Genomic DNA, 10,619 nt, shown 5'->3' on the forward strand with positions numbered 1-10,619 from the left:
AGCTCCGTGACAGGATTGTGCCCAGACACAGATCTGGGGAAGGGTACCAACACATTTAGGCAGCATTGAAAGTCCCCAAGAACACAGTGGCCTCCATCATTCTTAAATGGAAGAAGTTTGGAACCACCAAGACTCTTCATAGAGCTGGTCGCCCGGCCAAACTGAGCAATCAGGGGAGAAGGGCCTTGGTCAGGGAGGTGACCAAGAACCCGATCCAGAGTTCAGAGTTCAGAATCCCATCCAGAGTTCAGAGTTCAGAATCTGATCCAGAGTTCCACTGTGGAGATGGGAGAACCTTCTAGAAGGACAACCATCTCTGCAGCACTCCACCAACCAGGTCTTTATGGTAGGGTGGCCAGACGGAAGCCACTCCTCAGTAAAAGGCACATGACAGCCCGCTTGGAGTTTGCCAAAAGGAACATAAAAGGACTCAGACCATGAGAAGCAAGATTCTCAGGTCTGATGTAACCAAAATTGAATTATTTGGCCTGAATGCCAGGTGTCACATCTGTAGGAAACCTGGCACCATTCCTACGGTGAAGCATGGTGGTGGCAGCATCATGCTGTGGGGATGTTTTACAGCAGCAGGGACTGGGAGACTAGTCAGGATCGAGGGAAAGATGAACGGAACAAAGTACAGAGAGATCCTTGATGAAAACCTGCTCCAGAATGCTCAGGACCTCAGACTGGGGTGAAGGTTCACCTTCCAACAGGACAACGACCCTAAGCACACAGCCAAGACAACGCAGGAGTGGCTTCGGAAAAAGTCTCTGAATGTCCTTGAGTGGACCATCAAGAGCCCGGACTTGAACCCGATCGAACATCTCGAAAGACCTGAAATAGCTGTGCAGCAACGCTCCCCATCCAACCTGACAGAGCTTGAGAGGATCTGCAGAGAAGAATGGGAGAAACTCAAATACAGGTGTGCCAAGCTTGTAGCATCATACCGAAGAAGACTCGAGCCTGTAATCGCTGCAAAAGGTGTTTCAACAAGGTACTGAGTAAAGGGTCTGAATACTTATTTAAATGTCATATTTCAGTTTTTAATTTTTCTAAATTTTCTAAATTTTCTAAACCTGTTTTTGCTTTGTCATTATGGGGTATTGTGTGTAGATTGACTGGGGGAAAAAACAATTTCAAACATTTTAGAATAAAATGTAATGTAACAAAATGGTGTAATGTAATGTAACAAAATGTGGAAAAAGTCAAGGGGTCTGAATACTTTCCGAATGCACTGTATACCCCAACTGCACTTGAGTAGGGAGAGACTCCAAATCAAAAAATCAAAAAACTAAAGAACAGATAGACTCTTCAACATCGACTTCCCACGAGACACCAGATATTGCCCTGTTCTGAAGAGACACAGACGACACGTCAAACTTCTCAAATCGGGTGGGACGCAACAGACGTTCCTCCTGATCCTCAGAAGTACAAAAAATCAAAGCAAGCCCGCCTCTCGTAATCCTAACAGCCTTCACTTTACCCAGCACTCTATCCACTAGTTTGGATATCTCAAATGGATTCTTCAAGATTGGTCATTCGATCAGCTGCTCCTCATTAACAAACCGTACTCCTACAAGATACGATGGGACATTCTCAGCACTGTACACTACTTTGCTTCGTTTTCCATTTTTTTGGACAATATTCAAATTCTCCTTGATTCTAACGCCAATAGATTCACAATTCACATCAGCGTCCGCTTCTGCCATTTTTCCTCTTGTTCGTTCCCCCCCATTTTCTTTGTCTCCACTCGACGCTGCTGCTGCTGCTTGTGCTACTGCTGCTACCGCTACTGCTACTGCTGCTGCTGCCACTGCTTACTGCTGCTGCTGCTGCTTGCTGCTGCTGCGCCTGCTTGTGCTGCGCTCTACTGCTGCTGCTCCTACTACTGCTACTATTGCTGCTGCTACTGCTGCTACTACTGCGCTCACTGCCTACTGCTGCTACTGCTGCTTCTGCTACTGCTGCTGCTACTGCTGCTACTGCTACTGCTACTGCTGCTGCTACTACTACTACTACTACTACTACTACTACTACTACTACTACTACTACTACTACTACTACTGCTCTTCTTCTTCTGTGGATCTTTTATGGAGGTTGGCAACCAACTTTAATGTGCATTACCGCCACCAACTGGATGGGAGTGTGGACCAGAGACAGGGAAAGTCTAAATCCTACCCAATATCCTCATCTCCCTAAGGAAATTAAATACATAATTAAATACTACATCCCCTGAAGATTTTCCCAGCAGTTCACTTAATCTTGACTCTTCAACCCCATAACTCCTCAAATCTAAAAACAAATCAGTCCCTTTCCCTCCTATATTTCTGGCACTGAAATAAAATGTGCTCCACTGTCTCCATCTCCTCCTGACAATAATCACATCCACGGCCGGCCCATTTATTAGGCAGGACTAGAGGGCCGCCTTTGGTGCAGATTGACAAGGGCAGCATTTTTTGAGCTAAACTGACCAAGACGCACCTCCAACAACACATATAACCTCACATAATTCTACCCCAAAACAATTTCTCTCAACCATTGGCATATTGGCTTTTTAGGTGAGTGCCGATGCCTCCCTGTGATAAACAGTGCCCACTTTGTCACGGGCAGGGGCACAAAATATTTTGCTTGCCCATTCCCAGCGTTCCTCTTCAGGGTGCTGTTGGAAAGAGGCATCGCTGCGGTGCTCCACCAACGTTCCCTAAAAAAAAATCTAACATAAATCATATAGTAGATATAACATATGGTAGAAAGAGTATGTGTTATTTTCTGTATGTGGCCTTTTCTGTAGCCTACAGGTTGGAGATAAAATGTATGACAATGTAATGAGACGGACACTTTGTACATCATGCAGGTTTCTTCGAACAAATAGCCTAACCTAAATGGCTCCCAATCAATTCAAAAATGTGCTTTCATGTTAACAAACAACATATTCTAAAAACAAGACAGGTCAAAGTAAAATGGACAATATGGAATGTACAATCACAACTGTCCAGGTGTTTCTTTTTTTGGTGCAGTCCTGACCGGCCTTGATTTCCACATCCACGGACATTGGTTTTTGGTCCGGTCCGTACAAAATTTGAACCAATCATAGCCAGCAATGTTTGGTCTCGCCAAGGGCAGCAGAATGGCAAGGACCGGCCCTGATCACACCTCCCAGTCGGATGTTTCCCCACCAATTTCAATGTACTATTGAGCCTTGTGTTTCCCAGTCTCAGCCTTGTGATTACACTTTCCTCCCTTCTCTCTCGACCTGAGGACATCCCTGCCCCCACCTTTTTCTGGATCTTATACAGCTGTCTTCCCTTTCCCTCCCTTTTCCACAACTCTTGCCATTTGTTTTTAATCACTGTTTTTATCAACCCCTTGGCTTCTGCTTTACTGATTTGAATTTCATCTCAACGTTAGGATGTACAAGAGCCTGCTTGGCGATAACATCCACCTCCTCATTCCCCTCTACTCCCACATGAGCTGGTACCGAGGATCATCTGTCTCACCCTATACAAGCACTGCAAACCCTCATACAATCCTGCCTGCTCCGAGACAAAAATGAATTTAAGCTTATCAGTGCTGTACAGCAGTCAGAGCAGATGACTACCGTCTGGCCTCACCTCCTCCACACACTCTGCAGCCAAGAGTATGGCCATCAACTCCGTTGTGTAAACAGATAAATGATCTGTTGCTCTTTTTTTCACTGCAACCTTAAACTCAGGAACACTAGAAGCTGCACCTGTCCTCCCTGTTTAATGTTCCTTAGACCCATATGTGAATATATTCAAGGATGCATAGTATTGTGTTCTTAAGTGTTCACTTACAACTGAATCTATTCCTTCCTCAACATCTCTTACCCTCTCAAGCAACCCTAGATCTATCACTGTCGGAGGGAGCAACCAAGGTGGGATATGGAGGACGAACCACAGAGGGGCTAAACTCCCTCCAAAACAACCCCATCCCTCTCGCCATGCCATTGCCTATCCACCCAAAACTTGTATTCAGATTTTGTTCATGTTCCCAGCACTCAGAGTACCTTTTTTGTAGGATGTGTTCCAATCAATGCTCATCTGTGCGAGATACGTCATCAATTTCTTCTTCTTCTTCTTCAAGGTTTATTGGCAGACTACGCTCATAAGGTGTATTGCTGCCACCTGCTGTACGAGGTAGTAAAAAAAATAAAAAAATAAAAAGCTGTTTTGGATTAACCAAATACATACTAATTACCAAAAACACTAACCAAAACTCACTCTACTACCCTGAATTTAAAAAATAATATATCATTACATTTTTTTTTTACTCCTTCAGTCAGATTTAAATGTCTTTTCAGATCCCTACACAGATTCAGGAACCTGGGAGGGGGGAACCTCGCCATTCAGTACTCCCCGTAACATTTTGGCTGTAAAGTCCTGGAGATCCAGAAATCTATTTGCCGCCTTCACAATGATATCTAGCTTCTTAGATTTTTTATTAATTTGACTAGTGCAATTCATCACTTGTGTTATGAACTCAACAAAGTCCACCTTCTTCACTGTTCGTGTGTCAGGATCCTTCTCCTGAATGGCATTCACTACAGACTGTGGGACATCACCTACCATCTCTTCTCTACTACTCACTCCTTCAGCTATTTTCACTGCCTCCACATTAGAGTCCTGCTGGATAGCCCTGATCCTAGCTACTGGGACCTCCTTCATTTTTACAGGGCACTCTAGGAACTGGAACGTGATTCCCATCACAATTACAGCAACAAGCTGTAACACTGCAGCGGCTTCTGTACATACGGTCTCACCGCATATCTCAAATACCCAAGTTTTACATAAGTCGGGAGAATCACTTCATCAAACGACAGTAAAACTGATAGACTTTACTCCTTCTTTACGCCTATCATTCAAGTCAAGCTACATATGTCTACCACTCCTGGCATGTTATCCATAAACCACACAGCCTTTATATCCAACAAGACACCAGCGATGACACCTTTAACCGGTGCCCTACTCTGAAAATCAAACCTTTCCACGTCATATGTCGATATCTTGTAGAGCCACAGAGCCTTCTCCTTTTGCACTTTTGACACACACGAAATCAACATACTGCTCCTGGTCATTCTGACTGATTCCACTTTTCCCAATTCGTCCTTCACGTCATCAATTAGTGCACCAGGCGTGTCCATATAGCCTCTCCCATCAATCACACTTACATCATTCAATAGAAATGTAACGTAAGCATATGGTAGAATGTGTGTTTTAAACATATCTGTCTTTTCTTTGTGTGCATCCATCCATGCGTGTGTGTGTGTTCTGGGAAGATGCCTCCGGCGGGGAAACTATTCTCTTGATCTGGTTAAATAATTAATTGTGATTAAATTATTTATAATGTAAAATATCTATGGATCAGCCATGCTGTTCTTTTTCCACAGACTATTCTGCCAATATGCTGTGTGTGATTATGGTTAATAGTTTTCAGATAGAGTTCGAACTTCACTTTAACCTCACATCTGAAGGATGGCACTCTCTACAGGGTAGTGCCCTTACTGTCACTGTGAAGCTGGGGTCTCCTTAAGACTAGAGGAAATAGTGACCCCATCTTGCATCATCATCATCAACCAGCATCATCTGACCTCCAATCCAGAGAGGCCCAACCTTGCTTAGCTTCAAAGACAAGCTTTGGTGCTATGGATGTCCCTGTAGTCAGTGTGTATATCTGCCTGCCTGGTGTTGTGTGACTGTTGCATCAATAAACATCCCTGACCACTGGTAGAGATTAACATGGTGGAGATCTGACGACTTAATCCTGAATTAGTAATGATGATTAATACTCTCTCGCTCTCTCGCTCTCTCGCTCTCTGTCCAGGTTGCAGCAGAAAACTCTGCTGGTATTGGACCCTATAGCAAGTCTCTGTACATCAAAACTGCTGAGGCTCGTAGGTATCCACAAATAACATACAAACACACACACACACACACACACACACACACTTACACAAACAGACAACTGTAACCCTTTGTCAGCCCCAGGCCTGGTGACTAACCTGACAGCGTTTGCTGAGAACCACACGTTTGTAGTGGTCACTTGGCTCCTGCCACTCCGCATCAACGGTCTGATCACCAAGTTTGCGGTCAAAGCCAAACACGCTCGTACTGGTCAGACCGTCCGCATACTGGAGCTGGATGCTGAGGACATCATGACCGGAGCGCTACCACACTGCAACGTATGTCTTTCTCTTTCTTTCTCTTTCTTTCTCTTTCTCTGTTTGTCTGCTTCTTTCTCTCTCTCTACACAGATACTCTGACAACATCGTTAACAGAAGACTATCTAGATGAGATTCGAATTTTCAACTGTTTTTTAAACGTTCAGAAAATATATTGTTGTACAACCAGAACAGTGCTACAGGCCCCCAGTTTTTCTCCCTCTCTTTCTCCCTCTCTTTCTCTCACTCACTCACTCCCTCTCTCTCTCTCTCTGTCTTTCGTGTACTTAAATGTGTGTTTGTGTATGTGTGTGTGTAGGATGCAGCAGACATCCTGTCTCGTGGGACCCCCAGTCCGTCAGAGGTGACAGCTCTGACAGCGTCCTCTCCTCCCGTCACCCTGTCAGCCGTCCCGCCCGCCGCCACCTGGGCTGTACCAATATCCGTAGGGGTGGACCAGCTGCGACCTTACACAGCATACGTCTTCGAAGTGTCTGCTTTCACCTCCGACGGAGAGGGACAGGTCGCCTCCACCATGGTCCGCATGCCTGAGTCAGGTACACACCCACACACTCCACCTGTCTCCATCTACATCCCACTGGGCACAGACGTCAGTTCAACGTCTAATTTTCATTTACATTTGGTTGTGTTGTCAGCTATTGTGAATTCAATGTGAAATCAACAAAAAAATGACCATGTCAGTGGATTTAGGTTAAAATTTAGGTGAAAAATGCCCTTACGTTGTTGACTTTTTGCGAATCCAATGCGTTTGATTCAATGTCATCGCACAGATTTTTGGGGTTGAAATTATGTGGAAACAACTTTGATTCAACCAGTTTTTGCCAGTGGGATATCTCTGTCTATATATCTCTCTCTATCTGTTCCTATCTCTCTATCTCTCCATATCTCTCTATCTGTTCCTATCTCTCCATCTTTCTCTCTGTTCCTATCTCTCCATCTTTCTCTCTGTTCCTATCTCTCCATCTATCTCTATCTGTTCCTATCTCTCCATCTTTCTCTACCTGTTCCTATCTCTCCATCTCTCTCTGTTCCTATCTCTCCATCTATCTCTATCTGTTCCTATCTCTCCACCTATCTCTATCTGTTCTTATCTCTTCATCTCTCACTATCTGTTCCTGTCTCTCCATCTCTCACTATCTGTTCCTATCTCTCCATCTATCTCTATATGTTCCTATCTCTTTATCTCTCACCATGTGGATATGTATGTGTGTGATGCAGCCCCAGAGGACCCTCCCCACAACCTGTTGGTATGGAACATGACGTCTAAGTCAGTCTCTGTCTCCTGGGAACCTCCAACCATCGTTACCGGACGTTTCAGCTACGTTATCTATCTCTACGGCCCCACAGGTAAACACACACATACACATACAGTACATCACTACATTTAAAATACTTGCTGAAGTAAAAACACTGAAGGTCGCAGATCTGACCCGAACGGTGTTTGTGTGTGCGTGTGCGTGTGTTTCTCAGGGTTTATCTATGAGAACAGCACAGGGGACCTGAGATTTGTGTACTCTGGTCTGACACCCTACACACGCTACAGAGTGGCGGTGCGGGCCAAGTCTGCTGGCCTGCTGGGGCCTGAGGCCTTTACTGCTGTACTGACACCTGCTGAGGGTAAGAACACACACAAAAACATGTGTCTTGAGTGATGTGCTCTAGCAGTGTGGTGCCCTTCCTCTCCCTATTGGTCAGTGTGGTGAGTGCAGGAGTATTTTCCGACCTAAAACATCTAAACATTCGGCCCTCTAACATTCTGTCTAATACTGTCTGTCGGATACTGTCTGTCTGATACTGTCTGTCTGATACTGTCTGTCGGATACTGCTGTCTGATACTGTCTGCTCTGATACTGTCTGTCATTACTGTCTGTCTATACTGTCTGTCTTATACTGTCTGTCTGATACTGTCTGTTCTAATACTGACTGTCTGATACTGTCTGTCTGATACTGTCTGTCTTATACTGTCTGCTGATACTGTCTGTCCAATACTGGTCTGTCTAATACTGTCTGATACTGTCTGTCTGATACTGACTGTCTGATACTGTCTGTCTAATACTGTCTGTCTATACTGTCTAAATACTGCTGTCTGATAATGTCTGTCTAATAATGTCTGTCTGATACTGTCTGTCTAATACTGTCTGTCTAATACTGTCTATACTGTCTGTCTAATACTGTCTGAAACGGTCTGTCTGATACTGTCTAATACTGTCTTTCTAATACAGTCTGTCTAATACTGTTTGTCTGATACTGTCTAATACTGTATGTCTAACACTGTCTGTCTAATACTGTCTGTCTAATACTGACTGTCTGATACTGTCTGTAATATACTGTCTGTCTGATACTGTCTGTCTGATACTGTCTGTCTAATACTGTCTGTCTTATACTGGTCTATCTTATACTGTCTGTCTGATACTGTCTGTCTAATACTGACCGTCTGATACTGTCTGTCTGATACTGTCTGTCTGATAACTGTCTGTCTAATACGGTCTGCCTGATACTGTCTGTCCAATCTGTCTGTCCGATACTGACTGTCTAATACTGTCTGTCTGATACTGTCTGTCTAATCTGTCTGATACTGTCTGTCTAATACTGTCTGTCTAATACTGCCTGTCTGATACTGTCTGTCTAATAATGTTGTCTGATACTGTCTGTCTAATACTGTCTGTCTAATACTGTCTGAAACTGTCTGTCTGATACTGTCTAATACTGTCTAATACTGTCTTGTCATAATACTGTCTAATACAGTCTGTCTATACTGTATGTCTAATACTGTCTGCCTGATACTGTCTGTCTGATACTGTCTGTCTGATACTGTCTGTCTAATACTGTCTGTCTAATACTGTCTGTCTAATATGACTGTCTGATACTGTATGTCTGATACTGTCTGTAATATACTGTCTGTCTGATACTGTCTGTCTGATACTGTCTGTTAATACTTGTCTGTCTGATACGGTCTATACTGTCTGTCTAATACTGTTTTGATACTGTCCTGTTCTAATACTGTCTGTCTGATACTGTCTGTCTGAATACTGTCTGTCTAATACTGTTGTCTGATACTGTCTGTCTGATACTGTCTGTCTGATACTGTCTGATACTGTCTCTCTAATAATGTCTGCTGTACTGTCTGTCTTACTGTCTGTCTGATACTGTCTGTCTAATACTGTCTGTCTGATACTGTCTGTCTGATACTGTCTGTCTGATACTGTCTGTCTATACTGTCCTGTCTGATACTGTCGTCTGATACGTCTGTCTGATACTGTTGATACTGTCTGTCTGATACTGTCTCTCTATAATGTCTGTCTGTTACTGTCTGTCTGATACTGTCTGATACTGTCTCTCTATAATGTCTGTCTGTTACTGTCTGCCTGATACTGTCTGTCTGATAACTGTCTGTCTGATAACTGTCTGTCTGATACTGTCTGTCTAATACTGTCTGTCTGATACTGTCTGTCTTGATACTGTCCTGTCTGATTACTGCTCGTCTATACTGTCTGTCTAATACTGCTGTCTAATACTGTCTGTCTAATCTGTCTGTCTGATACTGTCTGTCTGATACTGTCTCTGATACTGTCTGTCTGATACTGTCTGTTACTGTCTGTCTGATACTGTCTGTCTGATACTGTCTGTCTATACTGTCTGTCTGATACTGTCTGTCTAATCCTGTCTGTCTGATACTGTCTGTCTGAAACTGTCTGTCTGATCTGTCTGTCCTGATACTGTCTGTTTAATACTGTCTGTCTGATACTGTCTGTCGGATACTGTCTGTCTGATACTGCTGTCTGATACTGTCTTGTCTGTGTCTATATACTGTCTGTCTTATACGGCCTGTCTTATACTGCTGTCGGATACTGTTGCCTGATACTGTCTGTCTGATACTGGTCTGTCCGGATACTGTCTGTTCTGATACTGTCTGTCTAATACTGTCTGTCTTATACTGCCTTCTGATACTGCCTGTCTGATACTGTCTGTCTATACTTACTGTCTGATACTGTCTGTCTGATACTGTCTGTCTAATACTGACTGTCTAATACTGTATATCTAACACTGTCTGTCTAAATACTGACTGTCTGATACTGTTTGTCTGATACTGTCTGTAATATACTGTCTGTCTGATACTGTCTGTCTAATACTGTCTGTCTTATACTGTCTATCTTATACTGTCTGTCTGATACTGTCTGTCTAATACTGACCGTCTGATACTGTCTTCTGATACTGTTGTCTGATACTGTCTGTCCGATACTGTCTGTCCGAATCTGTTGTCTAATACTGTATGTCTAATACTGTCTGCCTGATACTGTCTGTCTGATACTGTCTGTCTGATACTGGTCGTCTAATACTGCCTGTCGGATCCTGTCTGTCTGATACTGTCTGTCTGATACTGTCTGTCGGATACTGTCTGTCTGATACTGGTCTGTCTAAT

General features: G+C 43.6%; 1 pseudogene; it reads left to right on the plus strand.

The window, feature by feature from the left end:
• The window catches only part of LOC112073495 (fibronectin-like), a 42,177-nt pseudogene that overhangs the window by 18,342 nt on the left and 13,216 nt on the right, over positions 1–10,619 (plus strand).

This window comes from Salvelinus sp. IW2-2015, unplaced genomic scaffold, assembly GCF_002910315.2.
Source record: "Salvelinus sp. IW2-2015 unplaced genomic scaffold, ASM291031v2 Un_scaffold2276, whole genome shotgun sequence".
Lineage (NCBI taxonomy): Eukaryota > Metazoa > Chordata > Actinopteri > Salmoniformes > Salmonidae > Salvelinus > Salvelinus sp. IW2-2015.